The 22,703-nt window shown below is 38.0% G+C and overlaps 1 protein-coding gene and 4 non-coding genes across 6 annotated transcripts in view; all 5 read left to right on the forward strand.

Annotated features, from left to right (window-relative positions):
* Nucleotides 1-22,703, forward strand: part of LOC120543671 — a 620,163-nt gene that overhangs the window by 183,480 nt on the left and 413,980 nt on the right. The window lies entirely within an intron of this gene.
* Nucleotides 7,348-7,420, forward strand: trnav-cac. The gene has a single exon. It is a non-coding gene; the product is annotated as a tRNA-Val (tRNA).
* trnay-gua lies at nucleotides 7,873-7,961 on the forward strand. Its single transcript is given in 2 exon segments — nucleotides 7,873-7,909; nucleotides 7,926-7,961. It is a non-coding gene; the product is annotated as a tRNA-Tyr (tRNA).
* trnav-aac lies at nucleotides 9,869-9,941 on the forward strand. The gene has a single exon. It is a non-coding gene; the product is annotated as a tRNA-Val (tRNA).
* Nucleotides 10,479-10,551, forward strand: trnav-cac. Its single transcript has one exon. It is a non-coding gene; the product is annotated as a tRNA-Val (tRNA).

Here is a 22,703-nt window from a genome sequence, read left to right on the forward strand (position 1 = left end):
TTACTTCCAAGACATGACATTTAGGATAATGTCAGACATGGTTTATTTTGTCAGGACATCTAATCGAGAAAAAAACTGACTTAAGACAGCTCAGACTGAGTTTTATGACCCCCTTACACCAAATGATTGAGACGATGGGATCGAGACCCAGCTCTAGCAAGACTCTCATGACTTCATTCCCGAATTGGAAATTTGTCTGCAACAGTGTAATTTCAGAGTAAGGTTGGAATAAATTGGCTATCAAAACTGATTTTGATTCAAATAAAGTGGTTTAGATAATCTAGGTAAACTTGGCTTCCTTACAATATGTCTGATTGTCTGACTGCTTGTTTTTCTTCCAATGTTGCACTACATTGTGGCAATGTCAACGCACTGTCATACCCCAGCAATTACTTTAGTACAATGTTCTAACAACTGTCAGAAAAGTTACTAAAATAATATTTAATGAACCAGATTCGTCCTTTAACAATGAACTTTTTATTTTATCCAGAACTTGCAAACAGTAAGCATTCAAGGTATACATTTTAAATATGTAACCCGCACACACTTGCACTTTAACCCTATGTGTATCTGCCCCATGATTCTCATCCGCTCCAAGATTTAATGGGTTCTTCCTTGGCCCATGCTACACGCTTCAACAAAGTCTCATGAAAATTATGCCTGTAGTTTTTTTTGTAAAAAAAAAAACTTGAATCACTCACCTACAGTCACATCTATCCAATCTAAGTATTATTAGAAGCTACGCTACACATTCACAGTTTAAATTTACACATTTAGTTAAAAACATCTATGAAGTATGCATGCAGATTTTTGCCTTGGTTGAGATGACTGAGAGGGAAAGTGAGTGTCTCCACTGACAGCAAAGATTGTATATAAGGATGGGTCTGATGGTCTGGTCTCTGATTCCATAGATGAGAGAACTCAGACATCTTGGGAAAATTATAATACACACATGAAGGAAAATTTGGATGCGCACTAATATTATTCTCTCTAGGACCTTTGACATAGCTATAAGCAATGGGGTTTGTATGGTTGAGGAGAGACTGAGGCCCAGCTGCCCCAGATGCAGCAGCAGTGTGTTACGAGCTTTTCGGGTTGAGGCTTTGTCTGTAGAGGCTGATCTGGCTGCTATCATCACACCCATATAGGAGGAAGTGACTGCCATACCAGCTGATACAAACAGAAAATATGTGAATGCTTTGTCATAATCGTCAGACATCCGGCCAAGTAGCATGTTTTCTCTAGCACAAAAATCTTTCATCTGCTGGCTCTCCAGATTTTCAAATGGAAAATTTAACAGTAAAATAACTTTTGTGAGGACATTTAGTGAACTGAATACCCAAACCACAATGATAGCCACTTCTGTGTTTCTGATGGTGATGAGGGTAGAGTGCCTCAGTGGGTAGCACACAGCTACATATCTCTCCAGAGACATCACCACCAGTGTAAGGGGAGAGATTTCATTTGTGAGATCAGAAAGCATGGTGAGAACACCACATAAAGGATATGTCAGCCTTATTCTACAAGCAGCGACTATGAAAAGTAACTGACTCAGTGCCAGCTGCACAGTGTCTGCAAAAAGGAGGTTAAACAGGAGAATGTAACGTGAGGTCTCCTGAAACACAGTTTTACTCCTCAAGGTGAATAACATGGTCCCATTAATAAAGAGAAACACACAGCATGGTACGGCAGTAAAAGTACAAAATAACGCTCTTTCCAGTAATCCAACAGTGATGTTGGTCTGAGATTGAATTGCATTTGACATCTTTGAGAAGCATTGAAACGACATAAAATGTTTAACCCCTTGATGTAATTGGAAAGCTAAATTAAATGGACTATTGTTCATTTTGTATTCCTAAAACAGTGCAGACATGTTATCTTTTCATTAGATAATACCCCTGAGTTTACACGCAAAACCCCAAATCATCCACATACTTTTATCAGGGTAGAGGCCCGGCTTGTTTCAGTGTGAGCAGAGCTGGTCTGCAGAGTTTACCTTTCCTCACATATTGTTTATAAGCTCTGTCCCTACCTCACTTGTCTTGACATAATCACATGTCAGCATTGTTAACAAATTATTAATGGGTGATGTCATTTCTGTACCTTCTCCTCAATTCCCTGATCTACATCATCATAACTATAAACACATGCAAATACTTGGAATGCACTTGGAATAATCATGAGGAACATGGCCATGATAATATTATACCATAATTCCTCAAATACAAACCGGGGCCTTGATTTACCTGAACTGCAGAAGGTACCAGGCTTTTATTTGAAGCAGGCTTTTGTTAGAGGCAGGACTTTATTTCTAATTCCATCAGTTTGATGAGTATAATTGTTTTAAATAAACTGTTTTAAATGAAAAGCCATAGCGTTCCAGTGGACAGAGATCATACATTTTTTAAGAAACATTTGCAAAAATATCACCATATACAACAACAGCCAGAAGGGCGACAAAGCAATTTGGGTCAGAATTAATCAAACACCACCATTGTGTCAGTTTTAACCCTGTAAATGTACCGGGTATTTATTTCAAATACAGGTACTACGGTATTGCTGGTATATTACAATAAGAGCATACAGTAGTTTTGTAAAATACATTGCTGGTTTTCAGCAGCACACCAGTATCTGATTAACGTTACAGATGGTAGCTATTTGTTTCTAGCTCTAGGCTAACTTTTTCCTCTCACCTCCAGCTAGCTGTGCTCTGCTCTTGTCGGCTAATCTAAGCTAAGCTCATCCTTCTGTTTCTTCCAGTATCAGATTCTTCTGGGGTCAATGTCCAAATGTCTCCACAAACTCTTTTCGTTTTGTTGTTGAAAAGTCTGTCACTAGCACTAGAGACCGTCATTCTCTGCTAGCACTAAATGAAACCCGTGTTACAGCCAATGTAGCTACTGCCATCTACTGGCACCTGTACGTTACTACAAACTACATTAGGCTGAGTAACACATACAGCCGCATTGACTAAAATAGCAGAAGGACAATAATACTTTACATGAGTGCCACAATCCAGAAAAACAAAGTGTGGAAAAAAGCATGAATATATTGTTGAATCTGTTAAATTAAATTGGTAGAAATGTACATTATGATGAACTTGAATTTTATTTTTACTTAATATTATATGAAAGGCACAATTTTCCCCCGGCCTTAATTTAAGGCCGGCCTTTAGCTATTTGTCTGTGTTGACCATGCCCCGGGCACTATCAGAGGCACGGCTTTTAACTGACTACCAGTTTTTATTTGAGGAATTACGGTAGATTAACACTAACTATTTCCACTTAGTTACCATTTAAAATCTCATATCAACCTTGCAGAGTTTTTCCTTCGCTGGGACAACTGAGAGGGAAAGTGAGGGCCTCATCTGACAGCAAAGATTTTATATTATTTTGGATCTGATGGTCTGGTCTCTAATTCCATAGATGAGAGAACTCAGACATCATGGAAAGATCATAATGCAAATGAAGGAAAATTTGGATGCACACTAATATTGTTCTGTCTAGGAACTTTGACATAGCTATAAGCAATGGGTTGTGTAAGGTTGAAGAGAGACTGAGGCCCAGCTGCACCAGACGCAGCAGCAGTGTGTTAGGAGCCTTTTGCAAGTTATAAAGGAACAACTTCCTGTAGGTGGCAGTCAAAACAGAAAGTGTACCAGTGTTAAATGGGTGGCTCACAAGAACCTCCAAGGGTTTGTGTGACAGAGAGCGCACATTATTAGACTTTTATTGCATTGGATGGCATTGTGAACATATTTTTTTTCTAAAAATAGATAGAAAAATAGTACGGTCACACTTTTAAGAGTACACCAGTTTTGACTGATACAGATGGTATAGAGAGTGATGATGCATTAATGTCCCATCAGCAAAAACAAATGGACATTTGGCAGCAAAAAGGGGGCCTTGCAGAAAAGGTTTGGGAACCACTGCATTACATCAAAAAATACACTTAATACCATTTAATAAATTCCTTCAAAGTGTTCTCGACATATATGAGTTTAGACAGATACGAATGTAAACTGCAACTTGACTGGTTGGTGGAGGGGAACAAACGTGAGGCGGTAATTCTAGTTTTTGCATAAAAAAAACAGCACATTTGCAATAGTAGGCTATTTCACATTATTTTATTCTTCTTAACAGAAACATTAATACATACAGTAGGCCATAAATATCATCATGAAGTGCTGCAAATCCCACATGAATGTTTTTAAAATAAATTCCTTTTACATTATATTACATATAATGAATAATAAAGAAATAATCTGAAATTTAAGATTTCTAAGGAAGAATATAAGTAAGTAAAATGTATTTGCAGAGCGCTTTTCACAGATAAAAATCACAGTGCTTTACAAAAAAAGTACAAGATGATACACAATAAAACACACAATGTAAAAGTAATATACAATAAATAAAGTGCTGACAGGTCAACCAAATGCCTGTTTAAAAAGGTAGGGGTTTAACTGATTTTTTAAAGGGTCCACAGAAAGAGTAGACCGTTAATGGTGGGGGCAGAGCATTCCCCAGTCTCTGTGCTGCATACTCACAAGATCGATGGCTACGGGTCTTCAGACAGGTGCGAGGAACAGTCAATAGATTTAACATATTAGACCGTAGAGAGTGTTCACTGGTTTTCATCCGCTCCAAAAATGTAATGGGTTGTTTCTTGGCCCATGCTAGGGATACACTGATCCGACTTTTTCAGTACCGATACTGATGCCTGTGCTTTGTGTATCTGTCTATACCCAAAACCGATACGATACCGTTGTTGAATTAATAATACACTGTATACCTGCCACCTTATACCTTCCTTCCACCATGTGGAAGAGACTAAAGGCACCATATTTTCCTCACTAAACATTGCTTTCCTAACTAAGACAAAATAACATGGATGTAATGTATTGAATTCTTATTTATTTGTACACTCAACTCTTACACCATGCGACACACGTGCGACACAGGGAAAAAAACTAACAAAACTGGATTGGCCCGTGGATCTGTTAATTTTTCCGATCCCCGATCCAGCTATTTTGTCAGTATCGGGACCAATATCCGATCTTAATATCGGATCGGTGCACCTCTAGCCCATGCTACACCCTTCAACAAAGTCTCGTGAAAATCCTGCCTGTAGTTTTTCTGTAAAAAAAAAAACTTTACTCACTCACCTACAGTCACATCTAACCAATCTAAGTATTATTTGAAGCAACGCTACACAATCACAGTTTAAATTTGTATGACATTTACACATTTAGTTAAACACATCTATGAAGTATGCATGCAGATTTTTGCCTTGGTTAAGATGACTGAGAGGGAAAGTGAGTGTCTCCACTGACAGCAAAGATTGTATATAAGGATGGGTCTGATGGTCTGGTCTCTGATTCCATAGATGAGAGAACTCAGACATCTTGGGAAAATGATAATACACACATAAAGGAAAATTTGGATGCGCACTAATATTATTCTCTCTAGGACCTTTGACATAGCTATAAGCAATGGGGTGTGTATGGTTGAGGAGAGACTGAGGCCCAGCTGCCCCAGATGCAGCAGCAGTGTGTTACGAGCTTTTCGGGTTGAAGCTTTGTCTGTAGAGGCTGACCTGGCTGCTATCATCACACCAATATAGGATGATATGACTGCCACACCCGCTGATACAAACAGAAAATATGTGAACGCTTTGTCATAATCGTCAGACATCCGGCCAAGTAGCATGTTTTCTCTAGCACAAAAATAATTCATTTGCAGGCTCTCCAGGTTTTCAAATGGAAAATTTAACAGTAAAAGAATTTTTGTGAGGACATTTAGTGAACTGAAAACCCAAACCACAATGATAGCCACTTCTGTGTTTCTGATGGTGATGAGGGTAGAGTGCCTCAGTGGGTAGCACACAGCTACATATCTCTCCAGAGACATCACCACCAGTGTGAGAGGAGAGACTTCATTTGTGAGATCAGAAAGCATGGTAAGAACACCACATAAAGGATATGTCAGCCTTATTCTACAAGCAGCCAGTATGTATAGTAACTGACTCAGTGCCAGCTGTACAGTGTCTGCAAGAAGGAGGTTAAACAGGAGAATGTAACGTGAGGTCTGACAAAACACAGTTTTACTCCTCAAGGTGAATAACATGGTCCCATTAATGAAGAGAAAAACACAGCACGGCACGGTAGTAAGAGTACAAAATAACGCTCTTTCCAGTAATCCTTGTCCAACAGTGATGTTGGTCTGAGATTGAATTGCATTTGACATCTTTGTGAAGCATTGAAGAGACATAAAATGTTTAACCCCTTGATGTAATTGGAAAGCTAAATTAAATCGACTCTTGTTCAGTTTGTATTCCTAAAACAATGCAGACATGTTATCTTTTCAGCAGATAATACCCCAAAGTTTACACGCAAAACCCCAAATCATCCACATACTTTTATCAGGGTAGGGGCCCGGCTTGTTTCAGTGTGAGCAGAGCTGGTCTGCAGAGTTTGCCTTTCCTCACATATTGTTTATAAGTTCTGTCCCTACCTCACTTGTCTTGACACAATCACGTCAGCATTGTTAAATTATTAATGGGTGATGTAATTTCTGTACCTTCTCCTCAATTCCCTGATCTACATCATCATAACTATAAAGCAGATGCAAATACTTGTAATACACTTGGAGTAATCATGAGGAACATGGCCATGATAATATTATAGGTTAACACTAACTATCGCCACTTACAGTAGGTACCATTTATTATCTTATATCAACCTTGCAGATTTTTTCCTTCTCTGGGACAACTGAGAGGGAAAGTGAGCGTCTCGTCTGACAGCAAAGATCGTTTATTATTTTGGGTTTGATGGTCTGGTCTCTAATTCCATAGATGAGAGAACTCAGACATCATGGGAAGATCATAATGCAAATGAAGGAAAATTTGATTGCACACTAATATTGTTCTGTCTAGGACCTTTGAAATAGCTATAAGCAATGGGTTGTGTAAGGTTGAAGAGAGACTGAGGCCCAGCTGCACCAGACGCAGCAGCAGTGTGTTAGGAGGCTTTTGCAAGTTATAAAGGAACAACTTCCTGTAGGTGGCAGTCAAAACAGAAAGTGTTGCGTGTCTTAGTAACAGTTATTCCGATTAACACAAAACTTGACACACTTGTTCCCCCTGCTCCACTGAGGCTCTGCCAAACATGGAGTCAATCAGCCAAACATGAAGACAATCAGGCACTAGGTGGTGCTGTTTTAAAAAAAAAAAAACTTGCAGTGGAAGTGGGTACATTATGTCTAGAAAATACTGGTCTATATATAGATATATAAATATACAGTTTAATCATATATTTATTGAAATACATCATCTTTTTTTTATATGACAGTTTCCGTAGTGTAGTGGTTATCACGTTCGCCTCACACGCGAAAGGTCCCCGGTTCGAAACCGGGCGGAAACATTGTTTTCCACTTTAGGACGAGGTTTATTTTTAAGTACAGATCAAATCTGGACTAAGGTACAGTTTCTCTGTTAATTTATTTGAGAATAATCCTAATTAATGTATTGTTCATATTTTCACTCCTTTTTTGTGTGCACATTAAAGGGAAGCTGTTATGCTTTTCTGTATTTTCTGTCATATCTATAATGTTACAATGTCAGATTTTCATGTTAAACATAGCTAGAGCTTTAAACAATGAGGTAAATGTACTTCAGAGAAACCCTGCGAGCAAAATCCTCAGATTTCTCAATGTTCTGAACGTTCCTTTTTCAATGTTTTTTTTTTCTTCTATTTTCTACTACAGTGTTAGGTGACACTGAGCCGGGTTTTAATGGCCCATCATCGCCAAAAATGATACAGACGCTCTTGGACATCACGTTTGGCACCTATCGCACCCTGTTAGCACGAGTATCCCTTCGATAGCTCAGTTGGTAGAGCGGAGGACTGTAGGTTGACAATAACAGGTATCCTTAGGTCGCTGGTTCAACTCCGGCTCGAAGGAATATTTTCTCTAAACATTAATGGAAAAATAGTACATTTTACACTGCTAAGAGTTCACCAGTTTTGCCTGATAACAGATGCTTTAGAGAGTGACGATGCATTAATGTCCTGTCAGCACAAACAAAAGGACACATTTGGTATAAAAAAAAATTGAAAATATTTGTATCTACAAAAAGGGGGACCTGCAGAAAAGGTTTGGGAATCACGGCATTACATATCAGGTTTGGCACTTATCGTACCTTTTCAGTGTGTGTTTTCCCTTCGACAGCTCAGTCTGTTTCTTTTTGGCTGCTACTGTTAGAAATTTCTCCACAATTTCGGGTCATATTACTGCTGAAACATATCCGGTTGGGTAGTACTTGGTTTAGAAGCCTTTATTGGAGAGTTTTCATGGTACAAAGTCCTGCTCCGTTGCAGTCAGTCTCAGGCTTGGAGTAGAACAACAGCAGGCATTCCAGAGACTCACAGACATGCGGAAGCGTGGGAGGGGGGTGTAATGGAAATGTATTAATCTGTTAACTTTTGCTTAGACTTTCTTCTGAATCTGCAGTTTCTACTTTTATACAAATGTCTAGACAGAATGTTCTGATGTACGAATGCCCTTTTGACCCTGCTCACACCACAAGTTGTTTGTCCCTCTTTGATAACCACAGAGCTGATTTAAATCAGCTCCTAACACTTCTTGGCCTTTCAGTTCTGTCACAACCAGGCCTTTTTTGCCCAGTAACAGAAGTACATAAGTACCTTCTGCTTTCTAGTTCCTTTGTTCAGACTGAGGGTGAATACAGGTGCAGCAGCCATGGCCAGTATGAGAAGAACAAAGTGTTTTTTTTAACAAAAGCATGTAAACATGTTCTTGTAGAATCACAAAATACAAGTATGAATCTGAAAACAGTATATAATAGGTCTCCTTTAATACCCTAACTCAAAAAGCAACAGATTACATCGGCTTTCTTTAGACGGTTTTCTATGGTTATATACGAGAACATACTACTTGATAATAACATAATCATTTATAATTTAAGACAAGATGGCCCATTCTCTTTTCTTTTATTTCTAATTCTTCTTTTGACTTTTCTTTGTGTTTTCTACAGCTAAACACAAGTACAACCGTCTGTTTAGGCTGGACATTGGCAGAAAGGTTAAATGCAACTTTACGGTAACGAACAAAAGCCAGACAGTACCGCAGATTGTCGACTTATTAATTCTACTGTGAAAATTTCACATCCATAAAGCTAAGTTCTCAAAGTCTCGGCCGGCGTTTGACCCATTCAGAATTGAATACAGGGTCTATCCAAATTATAAGTGTCATGTTCCTAAAAATGACACTTTCCTTTTTCGCTAATAATAAATCAACTAAAATAATTAACAACATATTGGTCTCTGACCATTCGGCCATTGTTGACAATTATAGAAACTATAATATAGGAATATATATATATTACCCTTATCACCAACTTCATTATTAACACTTGCAACTTTATCAGACTTTTCTAATCATCTCAACAGCTGCCACAATATATTCATCAAAATTCTGAACAGCAGTCAGCATAAAGGCAATATACGAGTCACAATGGTCACAATGTTAAAATAATAACAATACTTAACTGAAAAGCAATATGTACCTGTTGTATTTAATGCAGGCTAATACAAATAAGGTAAAAATCACGTTTGCCTCACACACGAAAGGTATATCTTAGTAACAGTTATTCTGATTTACACGAAACTTGTTCCCGCTGCTCCATTGAGGCTCTGTGCCAAATATGAAGTCAATCAGGCACTAGGTGGCGCTGCTTTTTAAATTTCGCAGAGGTAGTGGGTACATTACGTGTAGAAAATACTGGTATATATAAATATATAGTTTAATCATTTATTTAATGAAATACCTCATCTCTCTTCTACATGGCAGTTTCCGTAGTGTAGTGGTTATCACGTTCGCCTAACACGCGAAAGGTCCCCGGTTCGAGACCGGGCGGAAACATTGTTTTCCTTTTGCAGTGATTCATGTTATATCTTCATATTTTAACGTAGTTTCCTGGTTATGTCTTGGACAGAGAAAGTAATAACTGTCCGTTAGAAAGAGACATGACATGTAAAAGACATGACATGTAAAAGCTGAATTTCCGATGCATCCCCAAACTCTGTTGAAATAGTAAATACATATCTGAAAGAAAGGAGACGTAGCACTTAAATGCATCACCAAACAGGGCCTCCTTGTTGTAGTAGGGCTGCACCACTTCGTGAGTGTTTGTAGCCTCAAACACTTCATGACCACATAGGCTACTTCACCCACCTCTTAAACCCCCAGGGTGACCAGTGCTCATATACAGCCTCTGTGTGCTAAAAAGTGTTTCTGTAGCTCGCTGTGCTAAAACCTAACAACCTAAAGTTAGCTTCCCTCTGAGAGGCGAAATGTGAGGCATCTCCAGGCAAATCATTTTCCTGCTCATATCTTGACTTTGACATGACAATTCAATCATATATTTATTAAAATATGTCATGATGTTTTTATATGGCAGTTTCCGTAGTGTAGTGGTTATCACGTTCGCCTCACACGCGAAAGGTCCCCGGTTCGAAACCGGGCGGAAACATTGTTTTCCACTTTAGGATGAGGTTCAGATAAACTCTTATCCCCCGTAAAGTATCTCTCTTAATTCATTTGATCAGGGATAATAATCCTAATAAAATATTGACAGTCTCTTTCGTTTTTTGTGTCCATTAATACACTAACTCAAAAAGCAAGAGAATTTACTCAGCATGTTTTGCTTTTATGTGTACATGCCCTAAGTCTTTAAATGGTTTTATATGGTTACTAGCGCAGTGCCTGTTTGAAATGCTTGCCGGTTCAGAATGGGCCAATGTATTGGTTCCCAGTATTTTTTTCCCACAACTTTATCTTACTATAAGAGCTGTTCAGCTCAGCTGCGGCTCATCTAGAGATAGGCATGTCCCCTTTCACACATCCAGGTAGCAATGTGGCCAGGGTGGGGTGAGGGGGGGGGGGGGCGGCCCCCGCCAGGGGAAAAAAAACACAAGGGGGGGGGGGGGGGGGGGGGGGGGGGGGGGGGGGAGGGGGGCTTTCCGCCTGCTAGAGAAGCCGCTACACTGCGAGTAGCGATGTGGCCCAGGTGGGGGGAGGGAGGGAGCCTGGTTCAGCCTGCTGGAGAAGCCGCTACACTGCGTAGCAATGTGACCCGGGCGGGGGAGGGAGCCTACTGGCCTGTAATCATTCAGGCAGGTGGGTGGGCTTTTCTTGGGAAAGGGGACAACAGTTGTGGTTTTGAAGCAGGAGGGAACGGTGCTGTAGCTGGGGGGAAAGTTGAAGATGTGGGTAAGACCATCAGCCAGCTCATTAGCACATGCTCTGAGAGCCCGCCGGGGGATGTTGTCTGCTCCTGCTGCCTTGTGGGGGTTTATCTTCCTCAGGGCTTTGTGTACCTGACCTGATTAGATGGTTGGTGAGGGGGGAGGGGGATAGGGTGTAAGGCATGGATACCCGACCCGAGGCCGACGGGTCCCAACGGTACCCGACGGGCTGGGCCGGGTTCGGCCAGATATTTAGAAATTATGGTCGGGCTCGGACACAAATTTCTTAATGCATGTTGGGCTCGGGCCGGGTTCGGACACGGCTCTGTCGGACAGAAAAATTTGGCCCGATCCGGACTCTAATGGGGTGGTCTCGGTGTGTGTGTGCCTCCTCTCATTGCTGTGGCTGGAAGTCTCAAAGTTAAAAGGTATTGGAGGTCATCCGGCAGGCTGTGATGGTGCTGGTGGATGTGATGTAGTTTGTGATATGCTGCAGGCCTTGTCACATCCACCCAGAGTCAGCAGTAGAGTAGAAGCCATCCAGCTTCTCTCTGTACTGCCTTTTGGTTGCTGTGATGGCTTTTTCAGTCCATATTTCACAGCTTTGTACTCTGTCTCATTGCCTGATCTAAATGCATGAGAGCGAGCACGCAGCACTTGGCGTACCTGACTGTTTATCCAAGGCTTTTGGTTGGGAAACTTCCTGACTTATATGGTGGGCACGATGTTGTCGACACAAGTGCTCAATGTACCCAGTCACAGACTCAGCATAGTCCTGTATGCTGACAGGATAGTCTTCCAGAGTGGCTGCAACTTTAAACACATCCCAGTCTTTCCGAGCAAAACAGTCCTGCAGGGTGCACTTAGTATCTGGGGTGCAGATTTTAATTTGTTTTCAGGGGTAGTTTGTTTTAGTCTTTGTCTATAGGCCGGATACAGGAACAAAAAAAAGTGGGGGCGGAATTGGTTGCATCTGTTCTATTAATGATGAATCCCATTGTCCTCAGAAATTCAAAATGCCAGTTTATCCTAATTAGCAGGTAAACGCACCGCCAGTCCCCATTATTAGCATGAGACTGCAGGGCCATGTGCACACATTAATAAAAAACAAGGATAGTTAAGAGAAGTAATTCAAGAATGCCTGAACAAACGTCTAAACAGCGTGGAGCCCTGTGCATTAAACGTTAAAACCCTCAATATCGATGGAAACAATACAGGACTTGACCATGAAAAATTCAATATGGAGATTCTGTTGTGTAGTGGTTATCAAGTTCGCCTGACAGGCCCCGAAAGGTCCCCGGCTCGAGACCGGGTGTAAACATTATTTGCTTTTTGCCATGATTTATGTTATAACTTCATATTTACACTTAGCTTCCTGATGTTTTTTTGGACAGAGAGCGCAATTGCTTTTAGAATAGACGTGAAAAAAGCAGAATTTCCGATGCGTCCCCGAACTCGGCTTTTACCGTAGGGTTGGGAACGTTGTTAGTTTTTCATTGTTTACACTTGATAAAACATCAGATCAGTTTACAGTTACAATGTCTTTTATATTTTTCTCGTGATTAAATTGCGGGAGACTGTGAAAATTGCAACAAAAAAATTCTGCATCTACTGTATGTGTGTATGTGAATAACCGTGTGTACATGTTCTACGTCAACATGTTCTCACTCCCAACTCGTCAAAAACTGACTCTTGGTCACTTGCTCTCAGCGTCAAATACTGCGAAAAAGTCTGGCACGGGGGATTGCTGTGATTGGTGGCTGCAGAAAGTTCAAATTGATTGGTCAAATGTGCAGTGAAATTACGGTGATTGGACAAAATTGCAAGGTCATGCTAATCTTAAGGAGATTGGTTGAATTTGCATGAACTGTTGTGATCGCAACACTGTTAATTCCTGGAGGGACTGGTAAACGTTATTCTGTTTTACATCCAAGGTCATCATTGATGACCATTGAAAATTGAACTGTAAAGCCAGCTGTGAAGCTGTGTGCCAAAAGGCGTAACATGTATTGTGTCAGTTCTTTCCTTTTCCTTGGCGTCATGGTTTGGTCACACATCTTTGAAGGAGAGGAATTCCTTAAACCAAATAGTTAAATGGTCTAATCGGCTGATTTAGGGAGCCACAGGTGTTCAAATGGATGTGATATTTTTGCTGTAAAGCAAATGTACCTACGGGTACGAATAAATTAACCTGAACCTGAAGCTTTTACTAAATTTCATAACGTTTAATTAAAATTGTTTTATAACCATTTACTTTGACTGCAATACTTGTAGCTTGGAAATGTGACCCCACCACATCAGAATCAGGTTTATTTCCAAGTAGGTTTTCACATGCAAGGAATTTGCCTGGTCTCTGAATAAAGCTGCAAATATTAACTGATTAGTTGTCATCGACAACTATTTTGGACTTTTTTGGAGAATACTGTAACAATCAATGTGCTGTGGTGTCTATAACTAGTAGGCCTGGACTGCTCTGGAGGCCTGGGAAGATGGGTGGAACTGCTCTAGAGGACGACCTTTCAGGTTGCTGATGTAGGCGGAACAGGCCTTGGAAGCAGGGGCGACTTGGGAGTGAGAATTTGTTTGCAGGGCTGTTGAGGAAAGTGGGCACAGGTGTTTAGTTGGGTGGGCAGTCTGAGGGCATCTGGTGGATGGATGTAAAATGGTAATGAAGAGGCCTGGGGAATAGGGAATGTGGCTTGAGAGGTGGGAAAGAGAGACAGACTGTGACAGTGTCCAGAGTAACTGTGTACGTTTATGCATTATATAGTGCTCTCAAAAATTCCACAAATTAACAAAGAAGTATTGTCCATGAGGTGTAGAATGCTTTCCTCTAACAATCCCACAGTGCATTGTATCACAGTTGATAGATAACACTGACAGACTACAGCTGTCCAAACCAAATCATTTATTGGATGAAGATTATCAATCATTGTCCATAACAGTCTCAACAGGAAGGTTCCTCACTATTAGCAGTACGCCACTCTCCTCTCATTTTCCCCTACTCTGTCTCTCTGGCGTTTGGCAAGCAATCAAAATGTCAAATGACAACCTGTGACCTAGACACCAATCTACTAATACAATTATACTCAAGCTAATGGCAACAACACTAAAATGAAGTTTGATGTGGTAAAAAACAGCAGTTAATCACACAAAGCCAGAGATTAGACAAACATATTTGTCAGTGAAAATTAAGGTTAACGTTAAGTGTAAAGAATTGAACAGTATACAAATTGACTAAAAAAGATTTATTGAACAAAATTTGTCCTTTAACATTGTACTTCTATATTTTTTCTAGAACTTTGCAAACAGAATGGATTCAAGATATACATTTTTAAATACAGTGCCTTGCGAAAGTATTCGGCCCCCTTGAACTTTTCGACCTTTTGCCACATTTCAGGCCTCAAACATAAAGATATAAAACTGTAATTTTTTGTGAAGAATCAACAACAAGTGGGACACAATCATGAAGTGGAACGAAATTTATTGGATATTTCAAACCTTTTAAACAAATAAAACGAAATATTGCAAAATATTCACCCTGTTATTTTGTAGATTTGCTGGTACAGCTTGTTTGGGGTATGTTCTATCAGTTTTGCACATCGGACTGCATTTGCCATTCTCCTTGCAAAACAGTCGAGCTGTGAGGTTGGATGAGAGTTGACAGCAGTTTCTTTTTCCACAATTTTGTCAGGTGTTTGATTGATTTAACACCTTATGTTTATTTGTGAACCATCATTGTAGATTTTGTTTATGTTTGTATCATTGTCTTGTTGAAGACAAATTCCTCCCAGTCTCAGGTCTTTGCAGACTCATCAGGTTTTTTCCAGAATGGTCCTGTATTTGGCTCCATCCATCTTCCCATCAATTTTAACCATTTCCCTGTCCCTGCTGGAAAGCAGCCAAACCATGATGCTGCACCACCATGTTTGCAGTGGGGTGGTGTGTTAAGTGATGAGCTGTGTTGCTTTTACCAAACATAACGTTTTGCATTGTTGCCAAAAGTTCGATTTTGGTTATCTGACCACAGCACCTTCTTCCACATGTTTGGTGTGTTCCCAGGTGGCTTTGGCAAACTTTAAACGACCCTTTTATGGTATCTTTAAGAAATCTTTCTCTTGCCACTCTTCCATAAAGGCCAGATTTGTGCAGTATACACTGATTGTTGTCCTATGGACAGAGTCTCCCACCTCAGCTGTAGATCTCTGCAGTTTCCAGAGTGTTGGTCTTGGCTGCATCTCTGATCAGTCTTCTCATTGTATGAGCTGAAAGTTTAGAGGGACGGCCGGGTCTTCGTAGATTTGTAGTGGTCTGATACTCCTTCCATTTCAATATTATCGCTTGCACAGTGCTCCTTGGGATGTTTAAAGCTTGGGAAATTTTTTTGTATCCAAATCCGGCTTTAAACTTCTCCACAACAGTATCTCGGACCTGCCTGGTGTGTTCCTTGTTCTTCATGATGCTCTCGCTTTACACGGACCTCTGAGACTATCACAGAGCAGTGTTCATTATACGGAGACTTGATTACACACAGCTGGATTCTATTTATCATCATTAGTCATTTAGGTCAACATTGGATCATTCAGAGATCCTCACTGAACTTCTGGAGAGAGTTTGCTGCACTGAAAGTAAAGGGGCTGAATAATTTTGCACCCACTTTTTCGTTTTTATTTGTTAAAAAAGTTTGAAATAGCCAATGAATTTCGTTCCACTTCATAATTGGGACCCACTTGTTGTTGATTCTTCACAAAAAATTACAGTTTTATATCTTTATGTTTGAGGCCTGAAATGTGGCAAAAGGTCGAAACGTTCAAGGGGGCCAAATACTTTCGCAAGGCACTGTATGTAACATGCACACATTTGCACTTTAACCTTATAGTCTGCAATGTTGTTCATTGGCATTGCAAGTTTGTATAAATTACAACCACATCTTAGAATAAGAATAAATGCGGGAAGTTTCTTTAAACATTTTCAGTTGCTAAGACATTTAGTATTATATTGACTGTTATGAGGTTGTAATTTGCAGTGGTGTTGAACTGGATTGCATTATATTGAGGTGTTACTTATGTTTTTGCCACCCCATTTACAAACATGAAGGGGGGAGAATAATAGAAAGACAAAAATAAATGTATTCGCCCCGTGATTCGGATCCACTTCAAGATTTAATGGGCCCAAGCTACACCCTTCAATCAAGTCTCATGACATTAGGCCTGTAGTTTTTTCATAAAAAAAAAAAACTTAACTCACCCAGCTACAGTCACATCTATTAAATATACTGTACATTTTTATGACCATAAAAATCCCACTGTATTTGAAGTGCCGCAATTTACATTCACAGTTTAAATTTGGATTAAAGTTACCAATTTTGTTGAAAATAACAATCTATGAAGTGATACGCATGCTGATTTTTGCCTTCGTTGAGAGGGAAAATGAGAGTCTTCTCTGACAGCCAAGATTGTGTAATAGTATGGGTCTGATGGTCTGGTCTCTGATTCCATAGATGAGAGAACTCAGACATCTTGGGGAGATAATAAAACACACATAAAGAACCATTTGAATGTGCACTAATATTATCTTGTCTAGGAGCTTTGAGATAGCTTTAAGCAATGGGTTGTGTATGGTTGAGGAGAGACTGAAGCCTAGCTGCACCAGATGCAGCAGCAGTGTGTTACGAGCTTTTAGAGCTGAAGCTTTGTCTGTTGAGGCTGATCTGGCTGCTATTATCACACCAATATAGGAGGAAGTGATTACCACACTAGCTGATACAAACAGAACATATGTGAACGCTTTGTCATAATCATCAGACATCCGGCCGAGTAGTATGTTTTCTATGGCACAAAAAGCTTTCATCTGCAGGCTCTCCAGGGTATCAAATGGAAAATCTAACAGTAAAATAACTTGTGTGAAGACATTCAGTGAATTGAAAACCCATACCACAATGATAGCCACTTCTGTGTTTCTGATGGTGATGAAGGTAGAGTGCCTCAGTGGGTAGCACACAGCTACATATCTCTCCAGAGACATCACCACCAGTGTGAGAGGAGAGATTTGGCTTGTGAGACTGATGAGCATGGTGGGAACACCACACACAGGATATGTCAGCCTTATTCTACAAACAGCCAACATGAAAAGTAACTGACTTAGTGCCATCTGTACAGTGTCTGCAAAAAGGAGGTTAAACAGAAGAATGTAACGGGAAGTCTCACGAAACACAATTTTACTCTTCAAGGTGAATAACATGGTCCCATTAATGAAGAGAAACACACAGCACGGCACGGTAGTTACAATGGAAAACAATACTTTTCCCATTATCCCCACATACTCCAGTCCAACAGTGTTGTTCGTCTGAGACAGATTTGCATTTGACATCTTTGAGAAGCATTGAAGAGATGTAAATTTTTAACTCTTCAACGTAATCGGACAGCAAAATCAAATGGATGCTTGTTCAGTTTGTATTCCTAAAACAGTGCAGAAATATGAACTTGTTTATGTCATTGTAGCACAAAAGCACATTTACTCTTGCTCAGTTTCTTTTCTTTGATCCATCTATCCCTTGGAATAGGAGAGATGCCTGGTTTGGTCACATTTATTTTGTGCAGAGTTAGAGGCGGTGTCTGTTTCAATGGGTCTGCAGTGTGTTTATATGATCTCCATCCTCACACCCGCTCCATGTAACACCATCACATTTAGGCACAGGTAACATATCAGTAATTGGTGATGCAACTCCTTTGCCATTATTTCCCAGTTCCCTAGTCTGTGTCATCATGTTTTACACTATGGCCATGACATCATTTATAGATTATAGTTTATATCAGAATCAGAAAATTTTTATCGCCACAATAAGTACACTTATGTGGTGCATACATAAACAAACAAAGAAACAATATAAAAGTAACAATAAATACAGAAAAACAAATATATACATACAAAGTAACTGTTGCATAAGTAAAAAGATTAAATGGGTTAAGTGCAAAATTTGCAAAGAATATATATTTAAACATCTAAAAAAACAGGACAAACTGAAAGCCTTTTCACTCCTGCAAAAGCCTGCACCAAGGTTCAAATTTTTGTAACATTGAGTACATTTGATCCAGCTAGTTTGTGTTTCACATTGTAATTATTTGAGTGCACTAAAGAACTATACGTGACATACTTACTTCTTTTCTTCATCACTTACCCTGAAATTCCACCAGGCGCAGATGCGCTGCATTCCGGCTGTGCCGTGGTTTTGTTCCGTCGTCAGGCACGCATCATACCACACTGGGAGCGTCTGCGTTTTGCCCACCCGACTTGCAGATTTCGTTGTCTGTCATTTTTTCTAGATATTTGTGCTTGTACCGTAGCACTTCTATTTAAGTCCAGTTCTGAACGACACGGATTAAAGACTTTTGGCTGTGTTTTAGTTGTTTAAATTTCAAGCAGTGTCTTGAGTGTGTGTGGTTGCTAATTTCTCTAATTTCTAGATTTTTTTGTTTTTGGTTTTGTTTTTTTTTTTTTTTTTTTATTTTTTTAATTTTTTAAATAGTTTTTGTAATAATTTGTTTTTTATTTTTTTTTTTTTTTTTTTTTTGTTTTTTTTTTTTTTTTTTTTTTTTTTTTTTTTTTTGTTTGTTTTTGGGGTGTGTGTTTGTTTTTTTTTTTTTTTTTTGTTTGTTTTTTAGAAAAAGGTTTAAAATTTAATTTTTTATATATATATATGTTTGTTTGTGTTTTTTTTTTTTTTTTTTTGTTTTTTTTTTGTTTTTTTTAAATTTATTAAATTAGTAAAATAAAATAATTTTTGTTTTTTTTTTTTTATTTTTTTTTTTTTTTTTTTTTATAATTATATATATATTTATTATTTTAAAAGTTTTTTTTTTTTTTAGAATTATTTTTTTTTTTATTTTTTTTTATATTTTATATATTAATAATATTTTTTTTTATTGTTTTTATATTTATTATTATTATTATTATAATTAATTTTTTTTTTAATTTTTAAAATAAAATATGAAAAAATAAAAAAAATAATTTTTTTTTCTTTTCTTCTTCTTATTTTAATTTCCTCCTCTCATTTTTTATTTTATTTAAAATTTAAAAATAAAAATAGTTTTTGGTTTTTTTTTTTTTTTTTTTTTTTTTTTAAAAAAAATAATATAAATAATTTTTAAATTTTAAATTTTAATTTTATAATAAAATTAAAAAAATTTTTTTATAAATTTTTATTTAATATTTTAAATTAATATATTAAAATATAATATAATAAATTAAAAAAAAATTTTATTTTTAAAATTATATTTAAAATAAAAAGTAAAAAGAAATATGAATAAAAAAAATAAAGTATTTATTTTAGATGATAATAATAATGGAAAAATAGAAATTTAAAAAAAAAAAAAAAAATAAAATAAAAAAATAAAAAAAAAAAAAAAAAAAGAAAAAAATATATTAATTATATAAAAAAAAATTAAATATAAAATAAATATTTTTTTTATTATTTTAATTTTTTTTTTTATATAAAAAAAAATAATAAAAAAATATTTATAAAATTAAAAAAATTAATAAAAATAATTAAAAAAAAAAAATAATAAAAAATAATACAATTTTTTTAAATTTATTTATTTTTTTTTTTTTTCTTTTTTTTTTTTTTTTTTTTCTTTTTTATTTTTATTAAAATATTTTTTTTAAAATTTCTTTTTATTTTTTTTTTTTTTATATTAATTTTTCATTTTTTTTTTTAAATGTAAACAAACTGTGTTAACTTACAATGATTTTCTGAAGTGATCCTGGGCCCACCTGGGAATATCCTTTACATAATGATGCTGGTTTCAATGCAGTGCCGCCTCAGGGATCGTAGCTCACGGACATTTAATGTTGGCCTTGTTGCTTATGTGCAGAGATTTCTCCAGATTCTCTGAATCTTTTGATGATATTATGGACTGTAGATAATGAAAATTCTTTGCAATTGTACGTTGGGAAACGTTATTTTTAAAATGTTGGACTATTTGCTCCAACAGTTGATCACAAAGTGGCGAACCACGCCCCATCTTGCTCTAAGCCTGAAAATGATAACTGAGCAGCAGAGAGAGACAGGTTTAAAAGAGGGATGTCATGCTGTGATTGGCTCGTGAAATTCAAGTCCGCTTCTGATTGTTTAAAATAAATGTGAACGCCTCTAACAGCTGTTCAGTTTAGAAGACAGAAAAGTGATTAAGTTTAGAAGTCTTCCTGCTAGAATTTACACTGAGCTCCATATAATTAGTCTGTTCTCTAGCACCAAATTGTGGACAGAGGAAGTGTTACAGGAAACCGGCATCCCATCAGTACCCCTGACGTGCTGGGAGGGGCAAGGGCCCATTTATCCCTTCTTGCAGCCTTGCAGCATTGTTGAGAAGCTAGGCACAGGGACTTTACTAAGGTCTTGAGGAGCTGCAGCATTTATTCAGAGACAAATTTACACATTTAATACCTTAACCCTTTTGTGCCGACAGCTAGAGTGACACCAATATCAAAAAGTGACTGACAGCTCACCCAGTAAGAGCGTTCGCCCCATGTTGGCTGAGTCCTGCAGCGGTGCAGGTTTGCCTTTTGCTGCGTGTCACCCGCCCCTTCTTTCTCCCCCTTTCCGGTCTATCCACTATCAATAAAGGAAAAAAAGCCCCAAAACAAATCTTAAAAAAAACTGTGACTGATGGTATGCACAGTGGCATAAAACAATCACCTATCGACTTATGCATCTCACTACAGCGGTCGTCAGAGTGGTATACTGCTTGTGTTCCACCGCAACATACGGTTCCTAACAGCAGGTGGAACTGGTAGGCCACTTTCAGTGACAAATAGAAAAGTAATATCATATATCCTTGAGGATGTACCCTACGTTAATATTAGAGCTAGCCTTTGCTAACATGGCTATAATTAACCTAGCCAATTGTAATCCGGCGCGTGGCTCATACGCTGGATTTCAGGCTTTGCCCCTCCACTTCCGCTCTCTGTGTGTTGGCGTTCTGAAAATCCCTTTGTTTTGGGAAAAATAAAACTTTGCAGCTTGCGAGCTGAAGGCTAAAAAATGGCAAGTTTTAAAGAAAATTTGGATTGGGCAATAAGGCAGGCCTGCATGGTTCTTTCGGGAAATAATTGTAAACGTTTTTACCAAGAATATGTTTACGGGATTTACTCTCTAACTGGGACGTTTTGAGAATGATGGGTTTGCTCTGGACAAAGTACACACAGCGATAAACTGGTAAGAGCAAATTACATTTAAACATGTATCCAGCTAATTTAAATCGCTCACGATACTGTATTGTGTGAAAAGTTTATTTCAGATTTTATCTGGCCTTTTTTTGAAGGGACCAAAACAAGTTCCTGCCACCGGCACAGCTTCTGAAGCTTAGCGCCACCAAAGACGATTGTGATTGTTTTAAAGAAAGGCTAAACTACTGTATCTAGAGCATTTTTCTTCTATCCCAGAATGCATCCGTGGTGTAAGGCAAGGCAAGGCAGCTTTATTTGTATAGCACATTTCAGCAACAGGGCAATTCAAAGTGCTTTACATAAAACATTAAAGAGCAGTTAAAAACAATTTAAAACAATTAAAAAACATTAATAAACAAATTAAAAACATTAAAAGACAAGAATAAAATTGATAGTGCAGTATAAGAATAAAAGTTACAGTGCAGTATAAGAAGTTAAAGTTAATAGATTATTTAAAGAAAAGCAACATCAAAAAGAAGTCTTTAGCTTAGATTTAAAAGAACTGAGAGTTGCAGCGGACCTACAGTTTTCTGGGATTTTGTTCCAAATATGTGGAGCATAAAAACTGAACGCTGCTTCCCCCTGTTTAGTTCTGACTCTGGGGACAACAAGTAGACCTGTCCCAGACGACCTGAGAGGTCTGGGTGGGTCATAATGTAGTAGCAGATCAGAAATGTATTTTGGCCCTAAACCGTTTAGTGATTTATAAACCAGTAAAAGTATTTTGAAATCAATTCTTTGAGGCACTGGAAGCCAGTGTAGAGACTTCCAGTTCCTTTAACCCTTGATATATTTTTAAGGTGATAATAGGATGATTTTTAATTATGTTAATGTAGCTTTTAAAATTCAGGTCTGAGTCCATGACTACACCAAGATTTCTGGCTTTGTCTGTTGTTTTTAACATTGTCGTTTGAAGCTGAGCTGGACTTTCAATCGTTCCTCTTTTGGCTCCAAAACAACCACCTCCGTTTTTTCTTCATTTAATTTAAGAAAGTTCTGGCACATCCAATCATTAATCTGTTCAATGCACATATTTAATTGTTGTATTGGGCTATAGTTCCCTGGCGATAAGGTTATGTAAATTTGGGTGTCATCTGCATAACTATGGTAACTTATTTTGTTGTTTTCCATAATCTGAGCTAGTGTAGCCAGATCTTACTCCACAGCGCTGTCGATATAGGACTGGCAGTGCGAGACTAGCAATATATAGATA

Source organism: Perca fluviatilis, chromosome 16 (genome assembly GCF_010015445.1).
Source record: "Perca fluviatilis chromosome 16, GENO_Pfluv_1.0, whole genome shotgun sequence".
NCBI lineage: Eukaryota > Metazoa > Chordata > Actinopteri > Perciformes > Percidae > Perca > Perca fluviatilis.